At 37.5% G+C, this 16,800-nt stretch overlaps 1 protein-coding gene across 3 annotated transcripts in view; it reads left to right on the top strand.

The window, feature by feature from the left end:
- The first annotated feature begins 2,869 nt into the window (after positions 1-2,869).
- Positions 2,870-16,800, top strand: part of LOC103124766 (probable G-protein coupled receptor 141) — a 76,139-nt gene continuing 62,208 nt past the window's right edge. For 2 of the 3 annotated variants that reach the window (XM_060195859.1, XM_060195857.1), the window contains exon 1: positions 5,735-8,422. The gene's annotated coding sequence lies outside the window, so the exon portion shown is untranslated. Of the gene's footprint in view, positions 2,936-5,734; positions 8,423-16,800 lie in introns of those variants that run through there. The other variant, XM_060195858.1, reaches the window with a different exon arrangement.

Raw genomic sequence — 16,800 nt, 5'->3', positions numbered from 1 at the left:
ATCTGTGTCTTGGCTATGACAGATTTTCCTCTTCAAAGGCAGGTTTCAGTCAGTGAGACAGACTTCATTTGGTCTTTAAAGTCTCAAATATTTACTCTGTAGCTATTTATAGAAAAATCTTGCGTACTCCTCCCTAGAGTATGATATAAGTTCCCTGAAGATGCTCATTCAAACAAGGGCATCAGACGAAAAGCAATGTGCTATAAAATGTAAATTACATGAGTCCATGTGGCTAATTCCTGCTATGTAATTATGGTGTAATTAAGGAGGAACTAAACCTCTTATGGATCCACTATTATATGACTCAGAACACTACAAACAGGGAGTTTATTCATTGTTTAACTACGTGATGGTGATGCAGTATTAGCTGGTCAAGGTCAGCCAGTGCCACTGTGTTATGTGGTCTATGGTGTGAACCATGACATGGTGAGATTTATTTTACATAACGTTCATTATAGCTAATGAGCTTCTCACCCTTCTGCATCATCACCCCCAGGACACAGGCTGATCAGCAAGGAGATATGCCCTTTAGATCTGTATTCTCAGAATGGCTGACTTTCTTTTATTTATTTATTTATTTATTTATTTATTTATTTATTTATTATTTTTTATTTAAGAAAGGATTAATTGACTTTCTAATGGAAAGGAACACTATGAATTGTGACTTCACTAAAAAGGGTGGTATTCTGAATTAACAAGAGTTATGGAGTCTGAGTTTTATGTGTGAATGATATCGAATGTTTTGAGTTAAAGAGTTTGAAGGTTGCCCAACCACCTCTCCTTGTTGGGTACCAAGATATTTCCTGGGACATGTTATTCCCAAGTTAAAATGAAGAAAGTTCTGGCAGGAGGGAAAAACCAGTCACCTTTGGGAAATATACCTTTCATGGAAGTTTGTCAAAGTTAGTAATCCCAGTGAAATAAGACAAGTGTGGGCTTCATGAATCTGATTAAACTTAGGGTGTTTATATTTCAGAAAAAAAAATCTAATGTGGAAAATTTAGCATTTTCAGACTTCAGAGAAACTGCCTCCGTCTCTATCTCCCATTTACCTCTCAATTTCTCACTGTCTCTATCTAATAAATAAAGATGACAAAAAATTCATGCAACTTAACAAAAACAGAGGATATGACTAGTTATACTGTCTATGACTACTTTGCTTCCATAAGCACAGAAGTAAATCACTGCAATAGAGGCTGCCAGGTTCAGCAAAACCCAAAACATTTACTTTCTGCTTCTTTAAAAAAATTTATTTGTTCCCTTGTTTTCTTGTTGTAGTTATTATTGTTGTTGTTACTGAGGTCGTCGTTGTTGGATAGGACAGAGAGAACTGGAGAGAGGAGGGTAAGACAGAGAGGGGGAGAGAAAGACACCTGCAGACCTATTTCACCGCTTGTGCAGGTGGGGAGCCGGGGGCTGGAACCGGGATCCTTATGGGTCCTTGTGCTTTGTGCCACGTGGGCTTAACCCGCTGCGCTACCACCCAACTCCCTACTTTCTGCTTCTTATCAGAGTTTATTATCCCCTACTCTATACTCATGTGATTCCAACCCCACTGTGTTTACTACTATTACAACATAAGGCTCCAAATCTGATCTTATCAGCACAGGCTGATACACTTGGTCTTCTTCTTCTTCCTGTGTTTTATCTCTTTAAAACGAACAAATACTATGCTTTTCTTATTAGTTTATTTTTAAGTTTTTTTCCGATTCAAATTTTCTTTAAATTGAAATAATTTTTGACATAAAAATCTACATAGGTCTCAGGAGTACAGAACTATAACGTGTCCAGTTACTTTGATCATTTCAAAAGTTTAGTTTCCCATGCTAGAGGTATGAATTGACCTGCTAACACCCATGCCCAACAGAGAAGCAATTACAGAAGCTAGACTTTCCATTCTCTGCTCTTCAAAAAGAATTTTGGTCTATACTTCCAGAGGGATAAAGAATAGGGAAACTTCTAATGTGGGCAGGGGATGGGACAGGGAACTCTGGTGGTGGGAACTGTGTGAAATTGTACCCCTGTTATCTTAAGATCTTGTTAACTACTATTAAGTCATTAATAAAAAAAGTTTAATTTCTGTTCACCACCACAAAGTATATCCCATGTATCCTATTTATTTTCTCCTTTTCACTTTCCTCTCTTGTAAATCCCATTTTGTTGCCCTAATCTAAGAATTGTCAGTGTGCTTTCTTAGTTTCCACATATGAGTGAAGTCATACAGTATTTGTCTTATTTCTCCTAAATTGTCTCACTTAGATCAGTACTATCTAGGTTCATCTATATTGCTACAAATAACCAAAAATAATTATTTATACTTGAATAGTATTTCATTGCATATGTATGCCACATCTTCTCAATCCATTCATCAACCAACACTTGTGTTTTTTCCAAAATACTGACAACTAAAAACAGTGCTGGAATATGCAGAGGGAGGCACATATCTTGTCAATTTAGTGGGTTTCTAGTCTTTTATAAATTTATTTATTTATTATTTATTGGGTAGTGTTAGATATCAAGAGGGAAAGGCAAGACAGGGAATGAGGGAGATAGATAGATAGATAGATAGAGAGAGAGAGAGAGAGAGACCTGTAGCACTGCTTCACTGCTCGTGAAACTTTCCCCCCTACAGGTGGGGACTAGGGGTTTGAACCCGAGTCTTTGAATATTATAACATGTGAACTCAACTGGATACACTACTTCCCAGCCCCTTGTTGGTTCGTACTCTTTGGGCACAAAAGCAAAATAGCCAGTTCATATGCTATTTTCATTCTTAATTTTATTTACTCACTTGCTTATTTGTTTTGCTGCCAAAGCTTCACCTCTCCAAACCATTATTATTATTTTTTTCCAGATGGAAAGATATCATAGCACAGAACTCTCCTCCAGTGTGGTGTTCAGAATTGAACCTGGGTCACAAACATGAATAATCCTGGTGAGTGATGTTGCTAAGCCCACTCTTACTTTTTGGGGAGTACATTCTAGATCATTTTCTACATGCCAAGTTCATTGATTCTGTCAGTCCACCAACACTGTGCAATGTTGGTGCAATTTTCTCCACTTGAGCACCAATATTGACTTCTTCTTCTCTTTCTGATACAACCCATTCCTACAGGTTTGTGATGCTATGTTGTTGCTGGTTGTATTTGCTTTCCCCTCACAAAAGTGACAAACATGCTTTCATTGTACATCTTGTCATCTAGATGTCTTCTTTGCAGACACAGCTAGTCACATCCTCTGTTTTTGTTAAGTTGCATGAATTTAAAAAACATTATTATATTTATTTATTTTCCCTTTTGTTTCCCTTGTTGTTTTTATTGTTGTTGTTGTTGTTGGGCAGGACAGAGAGAAATGGAGAGAAGAGGGGAAGACAGAGAGGGGGAGAGAAAGACAGACACCTGCAGACCTGCTTCACCGCCTGTGAAGGGACTCCCCTGCAGGTGGGGAGCCGGGGGCTTGAACTGGGATCCTTGCACTTTGCGCCACATGCACTTAACTGCTGTGCTACTGCCAGACTCCCGACATGAATTTTTTATTATCTTTATTTATTAGATAGAGACAGTGAGAAATTGAGAGGTAAATGAAGATAGAGAGGGAGACAGAGAGACACCTGCAGCCCTGCTTCACCACTCGCAAACCTTTCCCCCTGCAGGTGGGGACTAGGGGCTTGAACTCGGGTCCTTGTGTATTGTAACATGTGCACGCAACCACGTGCATCACCACCTGCCCTCCCCCAGCTGTATAAAATCTTTTATGTTTTGTATGGAAAGAATGTTCTAAAACCTCATTTAAAATGTTTAGTGTTTAGAAATACAGAGATATAGGCTATGTCAGCCCTGCTCTAGCATCTGTGGAATTCCCCTTGTTCCTGCTCTGTGGTTCTGCCAGGTGATACCGGGGCTAAAACTGATGGTCTTGCATATGTTGAAATGCATCTTAACAGCTGCTCTATCCCATTCCTTAAGCCTCATCTCCTTCCTTCCTTTAAAAAAAATTCTATATTGGGAGGATTAATGTTTTACAGTCGATGGTAAATACAATAGTTTGTACCCCCAGCATTTTTTTGAATTTTTATTTATAAAAAGGAAACACTAGGGAGTTGGGCAGTAGCGCAGCAGGTTAAGTGCAGGTGGCGCAAAGCTCAAGGACTGGCGTAAGGAACCCTGTTCGAGCCCCCAGCTCCCCACCTGAAGGGGAGTCGCTTCACAGGTGGTGAAGCATGTCTGCAGGTGTCTCTTTCTCTCCCCCTCTCTATCTCCCCCTCTTCTCTCCATTTCTCTCTGTCCTGTCCAACAACAACGACATCAATAGCAACAACAACAATAATAACAACAACAATAAAACAACAAGGACGACAAAAGGGAATAAATAAATAAATATTTTTAAGAAAAGGAAACACTGACAAAAACCATAGGATAAGAGGGGGACAGCTCCACACAATTCCCACCACTAGCTCTCTGTATCCCATTCCCTTCCCCGAGAGCGTTTTTGTTCTTTATCCCCCTGGGAGTATGGACCCAGGGTCATTATGGGATACAGAAGGTGTGAGGTCTGGCTTCTGTAGTTGCTTCCCTGCTGAACATGGATGTTGGCAGGTTGATCTATACTCCCAGCCTGTCTCTTTCTTTCCCTGGTGGGGTGGGACTCTGGGGAAGCAGAGCTCCAGGACACATTGGTGGGGTCATCTGCCAAGGGAAGTTCAGTTGGTGTCATGCTAGCATCTGGAACCTGGTGGCTGAAAAAAGAGTTAACATATAGAGCCAAAAAATTATTGACTAATCATGAACCTAAAGGCTGGAAAAGTTCATATGAAGAGTTGGGGTGTCTCCATTTCGTAGATAGTTAGCAGGCTTATTTTAGTTATATTCCAAAAATCCCATGACTATGCAAGTTTTTTTTTTTTCCTGAGCCTGACTGACATCTGATATGTAAGTGGATCTATGTTATTGTCTGGGGAGATGATGTCATGGCTGGAAAAAGGACCAGAAAGCTTGATCAGGGAAGAGAGTAGCTTCCAAATATGGGAAATGTGTATAAATATTGTTGACTGTAAATAGTTTGTACTCCACCTTTTTTTTTTTTTTTTTTTTTTTTTTTAAGAAAGTAGGTCATGGTATTTTTCTTCAAAATTTTGTCTTGAAATTTCTATATCAGGATAACCTCCCTGGACAGACAACCCCACCAATTTGTCCTGGAGCCCTGCTTCCTCAGATCCATGCCCCACTAGGGAAAGAGAGAGACAGGCTGGGAGTATGGATCGACCTGTCAACACCCATGTTCATCGGGGAAGCAATTACAGAAGCCAGACCTCCCACCTTCTGCATCCCACAATGACCCTGGGTCCATACTCCAGAGGGATAAAGAATAGGAAAGCTATCAGGGGAGGGGATGGAAGTTCTGGTGGTGGGAATTGTGTCCTCTTATCCTATGTTCTTGTCAATGTCTCCATTTTATAAATAAATACATTAAAATAAAAAAAATAAGAAAGCTGTCTGGTGACTAGAGCTTTATCTTAACTTGATGCTTCAGATGATACATCTGAATATGTTTCCTCAAGATACAAGACAGAAAGTTTAGCTCTGATAAGATGTTCTAAATTATCTCATACCCATTAGACTGTTGCTTAGCCCTGATCAATTATTTGACAGACTAAAAGCCTGCTATAAGCTTTAGGAACTTTATATTCCCAGCTCTTGAGTGACCTTCTTTTGCTTCTCTGCTGGACATGGGTGTTGGCAGGTGGATCCATACCCCCAGCTTGTTTCTATCTTTTCCTAGTGGGACAGGGCTCTGGAGAGGTGAGGTTCCAGGACACATTGGTGAGGTCATTTGTCCAGGTAAATCAGGTTGGCGAGTTACCCCACTTATGTCTATGCAGTTATTCTATATATGCTTCACCATATGCCTGAGTCATTCTTGCTCTCTCTATAGGACTGATCCCTGCAGAGTTAGGTAAAAATTGGTTATCTTCTCAGCTATTCAACTAATATAAAACATTAAGTGTATATTTCTTCTCTCTTCTGGTGTAAAGTTTGGTTGAAATATTGCCTCATGATCTTGCATTTAAAAAATGTTTAAAAAAAAAACTCAAAGCATCTAGTTACTCTTTATGCCCTTATCCATATGATGTGGCAACAGTGTCAACCACAAGTTTCTTAGTTTTCTCTCCTGCTATTCTATAGCTTTTTCCATAAGTATAGCTTAGTGCTTATTCCACTGCAGAATCTGGAGTCTAGAAATTGACTGTGCTGAAACTTACTTGGGATGTGAGAGAAATCCCTCATGCCTACCATAATATTTTCATCTGAAAATGTTCCCATATCACTCAAATCCTTGGTCAATGCTCTCTCTGTGAGGATGTGGGGGAAAAGGAATCCTTCAACACTATAGGTGGAAGATGTAAATTGGTTTAACTCCTTTGGAAAATAGTCTGGAGATTTCTCATAACATTAGAAATGGTCCTACCTTCTGATCCAATAACTTATCTCTTGGGAATTTATCTTAAAAAATCATAAACATTGATCTGAAGAGATTAATGTATACCTATGTTTATAGGAGCTCTATTTTTAAATTTTTAAAAAATATACTATTTATTTTTCCCTTTTGTTGCCCTTGTTGTTTTTTTATTGTTGTTGTAGTTATTATGGTTGTTGTCATTGTTGTTGGATAGGACAGAGAGAAATGGAGAGAGAAGGGGAAGACAGAGAGGGGGAGAGAAAGATAGACACCTGCAGACCTGCTTTACCGCTACTGAAGCGACTCCCCTACAAGCGGGGAGCTGGGGGCTTGAACTGGGATCCTTACGCCAGTCCTTGCGCTTTGTTCCACTTGCGCTTAACCCACTGCACTACCGCCAGACTCCCAGGAGCTCTATTTTTAATAGCCTAAACTTGGAAGAAATCCAGGTACCCAAAGACAGATGAGTGGTTGAGAAAGTTGTGGTATGCGTGAACAATGAAATACTATTCAGCCATAAGAAATGATGAAATCTCCTTTGCCACATTTCGGATGGAACTTGCAAGTATTATGTCAGGTGAAATAAAAAGGACAAACACCACATGATCTTTATTATAGGCACAACTTAAACAAGAAGAGAAAGAGGAAACACAGGGTGAAACCTGGACTAGGTGTGGTCTGTAGTAGCAAAGCCAGTGACTAGGAGGCAGGGTTTGGTGGGAGGGAGTTTCGGACAGAGTATGAGATGGTGGATGTGGAGTCAAGTTGGTAGAGGGAATGGTGTACAGACACCTGTCATAAAGAGATAAGAAATTGTATTCATGTGACTACAACTGACTTGTAAATCATTGCTTTTCTAGTATAAATGATTTGGAAGACAAAACAAATCAAACAAATAAGAAATATCAATTCCTTATAAGACCTGCTGGAGGGTTTTCTTTCCAGTTATTTGGGCATGTCTAAGGATTGTAAAACAGAGGGCATTAGACTCACCTCACAGTATGCTTTGTCTTTGTCTTGGGACATTTGTAGAAATTACCGTAAAAGTATAGGCCTCTCAATTTGACATGGATGCTGCTATATAGGTTCAGAAGGGGTTGGTGACAGTGTCTTGGGAGAAATGCACACCTCCTCAAAGAAAATAATTCATAGCTTGCTAGTGAAATACAAAACAGTCAGTATGCATCCCACGGTTATGGTGTTATTATTATCATTATTCCAATGATTAAATTTTAAAAATAATTTTATTTCCTTATTTATTGGCTAGAGATAGCCAGAAACTGATAGCATAGGGGGTGATAGGGAGAGAGACAGAGAGACACCTGCAGCCCTGCTTCACCACTTGCCAAACTTTTCCTCTGTAGTTGGGGACCAGGGGCTTGAGCCCAGTTCCTTGAGCATGGTAACATGTGCACTCAACCAGGTGCACCATCACCCGGCCTCTACAATGCTTTTTTCTTTCTTTCTTTCTTTCTTTCTTTCTTTCTTTCTTTCTTTCTTTCTTTCTTTTTCTTTTTCTTTCTTTTTTTTCTTTTTTACAAAATACCTTTAGTTATCCTTTTAGAGCACTAAACCACTAGTACACCAATCTCTGCTTTGTATCCCCACTGCCAACCCATAACTGAGGACACCCAGGACATTAGCTTCAAGATGGTCTCAATTTCGCCTCTTGGAAATTGCTAAAAGCAATGGAATCCCTTCCTCCTAATTAAGCCAATGAATATAACTGGTAAAGCAGAAACTATAAATGCTTTTCTGGGTGAGTGTGGAATTAAACAAGATAATGCCATTTTTGTTACTCATCCTTACTTAGATAATATAAAAAAAAAGTTTATCCTTTTAACCAATCATATCCATTTTTTTTCTTTAGTTTCTAGATCACAGGTCAAAATGTAAGAAAGTGAAAGCAGAAAATGGTCAAGCTCTGCAGACGTCCTCCCTCAGTGGTCCTGAAGAGATTTAACAGGTGAGACAATTTATAATACAGTGAAATGAAAACGAGCTTGACACTACACCTCCTAGTGAGGTTCTCAGACATCTGTTGAACATTCAAAACCAGTATCCTCAAGGGTGACAGTTCTCAGGACATTTATTCTTCTTAATTTAGAGTCTTATATATTTGATAGAACCAGAAGATTTCTTTGCAGGGCAACGTTTGGTCACAAAGATCACTAAAATTTCCGTGGACGTTTGTTTTAGGAGCCAAACTAGAAACCTCAGCACCACAGTCAGTTTCACTCTGCAGCACGTTCCTGGTGAGCAGTGCTCTTATTACTGTGGTAACACTGTATCTGCTGGCAATGGAAAACAATTCTCCATCTACTGTGGAGAGTGAGATGAGGAAAAGAATGAATAGCTTGGGTGTAATTTCCTCTTCAACAGCTCCAAATGGGATTCTGAAGATCTTCACAATTATTGTAATTGATTAGTGTATGCTTTACTAAACATCTCTGGGATTTACTTTCAAAAAAATAGAGCTTTTAAAAAACTTAATAGCAGTCTTTTCTTGAGGAATATAACACTGAAGTTGAAGGAGCAAATGCTTTTATTTACTTATTTACTGCTACCAGGGCTATCACTACAATTCCACTGCTCTTGGATGGCCATTTACCTCCCCATTTGATATAGACAAGGGGAAATTGACAGGGAAGAGGGAGGGAGGGAGGGAGGGAGATCACCACCTGACCTTTACTTATTAATTTCAAACTATATTCATTAAACTTAAAGAACTTAGAATATTGACCCAGCTCTCCCATTTACCTTTTTCAAATAATTATTCAAATGTCATATTCTCACACTGTCTCTATTTAAACTTCCATTCTCCCTCAGCATATTTTTTACTCGCTCGCAGTGATCACTTTCTCCTGCATTATCTATTTACCTGTCAGTTTTGTTTTTGTCTGCATCAACTAGAGTGAATTTTTTACAATTCAAAAAAAATCCAAAGGAATGTATTTCTTGTTTCTAATACTTCTTGGCCTAAAAAGTGTCTTGACCTTATTAGGAATTCAACAGTAGCTTCTTTTAATGAATGAATTCCTACTTTATGAATTCAACCTGCATGCTCAATGACTAGCTTCTACTGATATTTCATGGAATATCACTTTTGTTGGTATGGGAAAACTGTAGAGGGCAAGATTAGAAACAAGGGGGATTTATTATGATGACATTTCAGCAGTCCTCATAGGAGGTAACAGTGGTTTAGACTTGGCAATAATAATGGTGATAGGTTTATTCAGGTTTGATTTAGAGATATAATCAAACATGCTGACTTAAGGTAATTACTAGTGCAGTAACTGAAGCAGTAAACAAAAGTCTTCTCAAGAACAAAAGGCCAGGTCCTGATGGCTATAGTAATGGTTTCTGACAGATGTAACACATATTCTCAAACTCTTCCAGGAAAATTAAAAAGAAGGGGACTCTTTCAAACACATTTTATGAGATTAATATAATTCTGATTCCTACCAAAAAGAAAACTGTAGACCTGTATTCTTGATGAATATTGGTTCCAGGATCCTCAAACAAATCTTGACAAATCAAGTCCAATTTCATATAAAGAGAAGAGTCTACCAGGACTAATTGTGACTCATTCCTGGGAAGCAAGGATGGCTCCATGTCCACAAATCAAACTAGCAAGTCAATCAGATCAACACCAAAGCTTTACCCTATGCAATGGTGGCTGGGCTTGAACCTGAGTCATACACAGGTCAAAGCAGGCATATTCCTAAGTGAATTATCTTGCTAGCCCTCTAGGCAATTTTCTTGAAAATAATGCTCTCAGGTTTTTAAATTTCTATACACTTACTTCTTCAAAAACAGACAAACCCCACATTCCACTCCATTGCTTAGTGACAATAGTCAGAATAGGCATCCATGTATTTCTCTTGATTGCAATGTGAATGCTTTTACTTTTATGGAAATTCGTGCAGTGAATGTCAAATATCTAATCTCTTAAGTAAGGCAAGTTTTATCTTGTTTCTAGTTTTCGTTAGGAACATGTTGAATTTTTTTTGAAAACAGTTCACAAAGAGGACTTTATTTTTCTTAATCCTGAAATGTATTATTGTGTTTGAACTACAGAAACAAAACTCTTAATGGTGTAGTTTAGCCATTTTAATATCCTCATATAAAAACCTTACTAGCCATCATGTATTTTGCTTATACATTACTATAACTGATGTAAAATACTTTATTCAGAATTGCTACATCCAATCTCATTAATGAGATTGCTCTCTAAGTGTGTGTGTATATAATACACAACTAAAGTGTGATGCTGTTTCCTCATAAGAAGCCAGATCTGACCAATGTTTTACTCTTTGTATTTTATAATTTCAGGTCTAATATCAAATATCTGATCCATTTTTAGTTAATTTTTGGTATATGGTATTAAGTGGTGATCCAGTTTATTTTATTTTATTTATTTATTTTTTTATATGTGGCTATGATGTTGGCAATCATGTCAGGATCTTTTTTTAAAAAAATTTTATATTTATTTATTTTCCCTTTTCTTGCCCTTGTTTTTTTTTTTTCATTGTTGTTGTAGTTATTATTATTGTTACTGATGTCGTTGTTAGATAGGACAGAGAAATGGAGAGAGGAGAGGAAGACAGAGAAGGGGAGAGAAAGACAGACACCTGCAGACCTGCTTCACCGCTTGGGAAGTGACTCCCCTGCAGGTGGGGAGCCGGGGGCTTGAACTGGGATCCTTACGCCGGTCCTTGCGCTTTGCGCCACCTGCGCTTAACTCGCTGCGCTACCATCCGACTCCCCGTGTCAGGATCTTTGTATCAACAGTGTCGTTGGAAATTCATTCCTGTGGGCAAGTGAAAAAACAAAGTGATGCCAATGGAACCATATCAAACTGAAACACTTTTACACACAGAAAGAAAATGTCACAAGGATAACCTGCCAACCTAGCAACTAATTATTTTTAGTCATTTATTTCTTATTGTCACTGTGGTTATCACTAGGGCTCTATGCCTGCAAGATGAATTCACCACTCTGGGCAGCCAGTTTTTCTTTTTTTTTTTTTTTTCTTTTTTCTCATTTTCTTTTCTTTTGTTTCTTATTAGGTAGGACAGATAGGAACTGAGAGGAGATAGGGAGAAAAAGAGAGACACCTGTAGTCCTGCTTCACTGCTCATACATTCTCTTTACAGGTGGGGATCTTTGTTTTGGGAACAGTTCCTTACGTATAGTAATGTGACTGCTCAACCTAGTCCACTGGTCTTCCCCATACTCGTGTAGTTTTCTTACCTTGTAAACCATTATTAATGCTTTAGTAAAAATAGAAAAAAGAAGTTACAGAACAAAAAGTTGAAATGCTATGTATACTATACACGTAACATATGCCAATAAATGTACAATATTAAAGGAGTTGGAACATGGCTTAAAAATAAACTACATGAAAATGTTCAGCATATTTACTAAGTATGTGAACTATTAACAATTATTATTAAGATTATATCAGATTAATAAGAGTAAAACAGATGTAGAAAAGTTATATACTGGGACTGGAGAGACAGCATAATGGTTATGCAAAAAATACTTCATATCTGAGATTCTGAAGCCCCAGATTCAATCCCCAGCACCACCATAAGGCAGAGCTGAGCATTGCTCTGATTATAAAATAAAGTATATTGGGAGTCGGACGGTAGCACAGGTGGCGCAAAGCTCAGTGAGTGGCATAAGGATCCCAGTTCAAGCTTCCAGCTCCCCACCTGCAGGAGAGTCACTTCACCAGTGGTGAAGCAGGTCTGCAGGTATCTAGATTTCTCTCCCCCTCTCTGTCTTCCCCTCCTCTCTCCATTTCTCTCTGTCCTATCCAACAATGAAGACATCAATAACAACAACAATAATAATTACAACACTAAAAAAACAAGGGCAATAAAAAGGGAAAATGAATAAATAAATATTAAAAAAGTCTTTAAAAATAAAAAAGTATATTTAAGTGGGATGTAGGAATAAATCTTACATTTAGAACTTCATTGAGAAGAGGTCATATCTTATCCTTATAAACTAAGCATGTGTCCTGATTAAATTAATTTTGTTACTTGAGCTTAGTGAACAGTTAAATGGAAAGTTTATTTTATGGTTACTTGTAATTTTTTTTTATTTTGAGAGAAAAATAGCAAGATAATACCTTGAAAAGTTTCATGGTTTAAGCCTACTGATATTCATTGTATAAATCACAAATACTATACACTATTGACATCTTATATTAGCAAAACCTTCCTTAATTATGTATACATATTTACTAAACATATTTTAAGCATGTAAGAACAGTTAAGAGCATTTGGAGGCAAAATGTCATCTGATAAACTATTAGCCTAGTAGAAAATGAATGGAATTATGACTTTGGAATATTAATTTACAGAATATTTGTCTGAGTAGAGCAGAGCCCTCCCCTACTAGGGAAAGTTAGAAACAGGCTGGGGGTCAGTGCCCATGTCCAGCAGAGAAGCAATTACAGAAGCCAGAACTCCCACCTTCTGTACCCCAAAAAGAATTTTGGTCCATGCTCCCAGAGGGATAAAGAACAGGGGAGCTTCCAGTGGAGGAGTAGGATATGGAACTCTGGTGGTGGGAACTGTAGAGAATTACACTCCTGTTATCCTACAGTCTTGTTAATCATCAAATCATTAGATAACTAATAAAAAATTAAAAGATTTTTGCCTGAAACACTAACTTTTAAGAACTTACTTATGACATATGATAATTTAAATATATTTCAAATAGCTTTGGTGGTCATTAGTTTTTCAATTTTTTTTTTCCCCTCACTACTCAGTAAGTAATTTTCGAGAGCAGCAAGTAGATAGGACATTCTATCATTATTCGTGGCTCATAGTGATATTCTAGAAACAAATTTCCCCACTATCCTCCCCCTTGAATAAACCAGATAAATAAAGGAGTTTATTATAAATTAGGAACATTTAAGATGAATATGTTTCAAGAAGGCAGTATGACCAGCTTTCTCAAAATAGTGATGTCATAAAATATTGATTAAAAATAACATACTTAAAAATTTAAAAAAATATTTTTTTATTGTTTTGAATTGAGTATTGTAGGAACTGAGCAAAAAGTAATAAATGTAAAATGGTATATAAACAGACAAATAAACCTAGACTCAGGCAACCCAAGAGTTAAGTAAGCAATTACAAGACAGGCCTGGGAGTCTGCAAGGCCTGAGATAAATACAAGGGCAGATTCTGAGAAAACAGCCTGGGAACCTGGAGTCAGGAAAAAGAGAATAATTCCAAGGACAAAAAAGACCCCCTCCCCTTCCCTGCACCTGTGGCCTATAGATGTAAAACTGTCATGTAACCACATGGTGTAGCTGAACCTTGTCACGTAGCCATGTAATCGGAAAGGTATAGAAACCTTAATAGGGCTTGGGTACAGGGTCGATTACCAGAAAGCTGGTGTGTCAGCCCCTCGGTAACTCGGCCCTAGCCGGCTAGAATATAATAAAGGCTCTCTGCTTTTACATCACCTTTGGTTCCTTGTGGATTTCTTTATATCATGGACCCAGATACAACAATATCACATTAGAACTTGGGGTTCTTCAAGTATTTGAGCAGAGATAATAGAGTGTTAAGTGTAGTACTTATTATTGAATAAGTATAATTTTTCTGACAGTGGAGCAGCAATGATAACCCATAATTGACTCTAAAATTTATATGCCATTTCTTAATTTTTATCTCATCAGTGATATATTGCCTCTGCAAAAGAAGTGTCTAACTGTATTAAATCCACTGAATTTTTTTTAAAAAACCGCTTTGTGTGGGAAATTACGACTTATAAGACATTTGTTGTTACATATGAACACATTCTTATATCCCCATGATTAGTGTCAGTACTTTATATTTATTTATTTATTTATATTTATTTATTTATTTATTTTTTGCCTACAGGGTTATTGCTGGAGCTCAAATACACTGCTCCTAGAGGCTTTTTATTCCCTTTCATTGCCCTTGTTGCTTATCATTGTTGTTATTAATTATTGTTGTTGTTGTTGATGTCATTGATGTTGGATTGAACAGAGAGAAATCAAGAGAGGAAAGGAAGACAGAGAGGGGGCGAGAAAGATTGACACCTGCAGACCTGCTTCAATGCTTGTGAAAGTACCTCCCTGCAGGTGGGGAAGCCTGAGGCTCAAACCCGGATCCTTACATCAGGCCTTGTGCTTCACACAATGAATGCTTAACCCTCTGCGCTACCACCTGTCCCCCAGCACTTTCTAATTTTATACTTTTGTCATTTCAAGGATTAAAAGTAATGTTGTAAAAAACTTTTGAGACTGATTTTAAAAAACTCAACACATTATTTTGGAGACTTGTTCATATTACTCTATGTATTAATTTTTTTAATTTTTTATTATTTGTATATGGCTCTGGGGAGAATATTCATTTTGATGATATTTATTCTTCCAATCCATGAGCATGGGATGACTTTCCATTTCTTGGTATCATTTTCTATTTCCTTGAATAGTGACTCATAGTTTTCAGTATACAAAGTCTTTCACTTCTTTGGTCAGCTTTATTCCTAGGTATTTTATTGATTTTGCTGCATCAGTGAATGGGAGTTATTTCTGGATGTCGTCTTCTTCAGATTTAGTGTTTGCATAAAGAAATGCCACTGATTTTTGTACATTGATTTTGTAGCCTGACACCTTGCTATATAGTGCCTAATAACTTCCAGTAGTTTTCTGCTGGATTCTTTAGGTTTTTCTATGTATACTATCATATCATCTGCAAATAGTGAGAGCTTGACTTCTTCCCTTCCCATCTGTATTCCTTTGATTTCTTTCTCTTGCCTGATTGCTATGGCAAGAACTTCCATGTGTGTTTAACCCACTGTGCTACTGACCAACCCTCAGATAATACAATTCTTACTATTATTTGGCCTTAAGTTGTGGGAAAGGTCCTATGGGTCTGTAGCTAGATGTCACAGGTGAAAAGAGGGGCAGCACACAGCTGACCTAGGTATGCAGGCAGTGCCCCCCATCTCCTCAAGGTACTTAGTTGCATTTTACTACTTTGAGTTATGGAAGATAGCAACAAATCCACAAGTGGTGACCTCAATTTGAACCCAAATTAAGTCTGGTAGCTTGTTTTGCAACAAATCTTTAATGGTGACTCAAATTTGAACCCAAATTAAGCCAGGTAGCTTGTGTCGAGTCCACTTGTCTCCATCTTTTGTTATATCTACCCAGGCCTTTTGTTTTAATTCCCACTGAGAAAAACAGAATATTTGGTGGATTAATCATAAAGAAACATTTTCATAGAACTTCAGCTCAGTCTCTACTAACATGATGGCTGTCTAAAGCTAAAAATACCACTGTGTCTTGATGTCCACTGTGAGGATTTCAGTTTACAAGAGGCCAAGCATCTGTGTTTTGACCTCCAACTATAAAAATGCATATCTATTGTTTGCTTTTTAAAAAGATCTATTCATTTAAGATAGAGTCAATTTACTGCAAGATTCATGTATACTCATAGTGCTACTTCAAAGTGGTCATTTAGTCTCCTAAAGGGAATTAATTGAAAGAATTGTTTTACTACTTTGAATTATAGAAGATAGCTTCAAACTCACTAATACTGACCTTTTAACCTAAGCCAAGTCAGACAAAGGTAGTTTCAAGTCAAATTACTTTGATAGCTTGTTGCCTGAAAACAGTTTTTTGTTTTAATTATTGCTGTACAAAATCGAAAACTTAATAGATTAAACCTACAGAAAGAGTTGTATAGAATATGGGCAAAAATCAAGACATCTGGTTTTGTTATTTCAGCTTACAGCATTTATATAGCCAAGAGGAACTGCTAGTGAAAACCTCAAAAGAGCTCCCAACTACTCTTAATTCTTGAGATGGCAGTGCCCCGTTTGTATCACAGGGACTCATGGGAGCATCATGTCGCCTGGCCTAGGTGTCAGCTCACCTTGCTCGTGTCTGCCTTCCCAGTCTTGCATAGGTAATTTTACTTAGTGGAAGGGTCACCATAATTCTTCTGTGTTCTAGAATTACATACTAGCAGCGGTGAGGGTAGGTGATACTATACAGTATTACTCTGAGAAATAAATGTGTGCATACGTTATAAATTCTTAGAGGAATAAAAATGTAAAGGTTTTGCAGTGACATAAAGAGACACAAAGGAAAGGGCATATTGCATACTGAATACAAATGTTACTGTCCTATATACAACTTTTCTATAAGTTAGTGTGACCACAGCATACATTAGAATACATACTTATTATTGTTTTATATTATTATTATTATTATTATTATTATTATTATGGAGTTAACAATTTATAGTACAGTTGTTGGCACATGGATACTGTTTTCCA

Source organism: Erinaceus europaeus, chromosome 8, assembly GCF_950295315.1.
Source record: "Erinaceus europaeus chromosome 8, mEriEur2.1, whole genome shotgun sequence".
NCBI classification, from domain to species: Eukaryota; Metazoa; Chordata; class Mammalia; order Eulipotyphla; family Erinaceidae; genus Erinaceus; species Erinaceus europaeus.
This window is presented reverse-complemented; position numbering and strand designations above follow the sequence as displayed.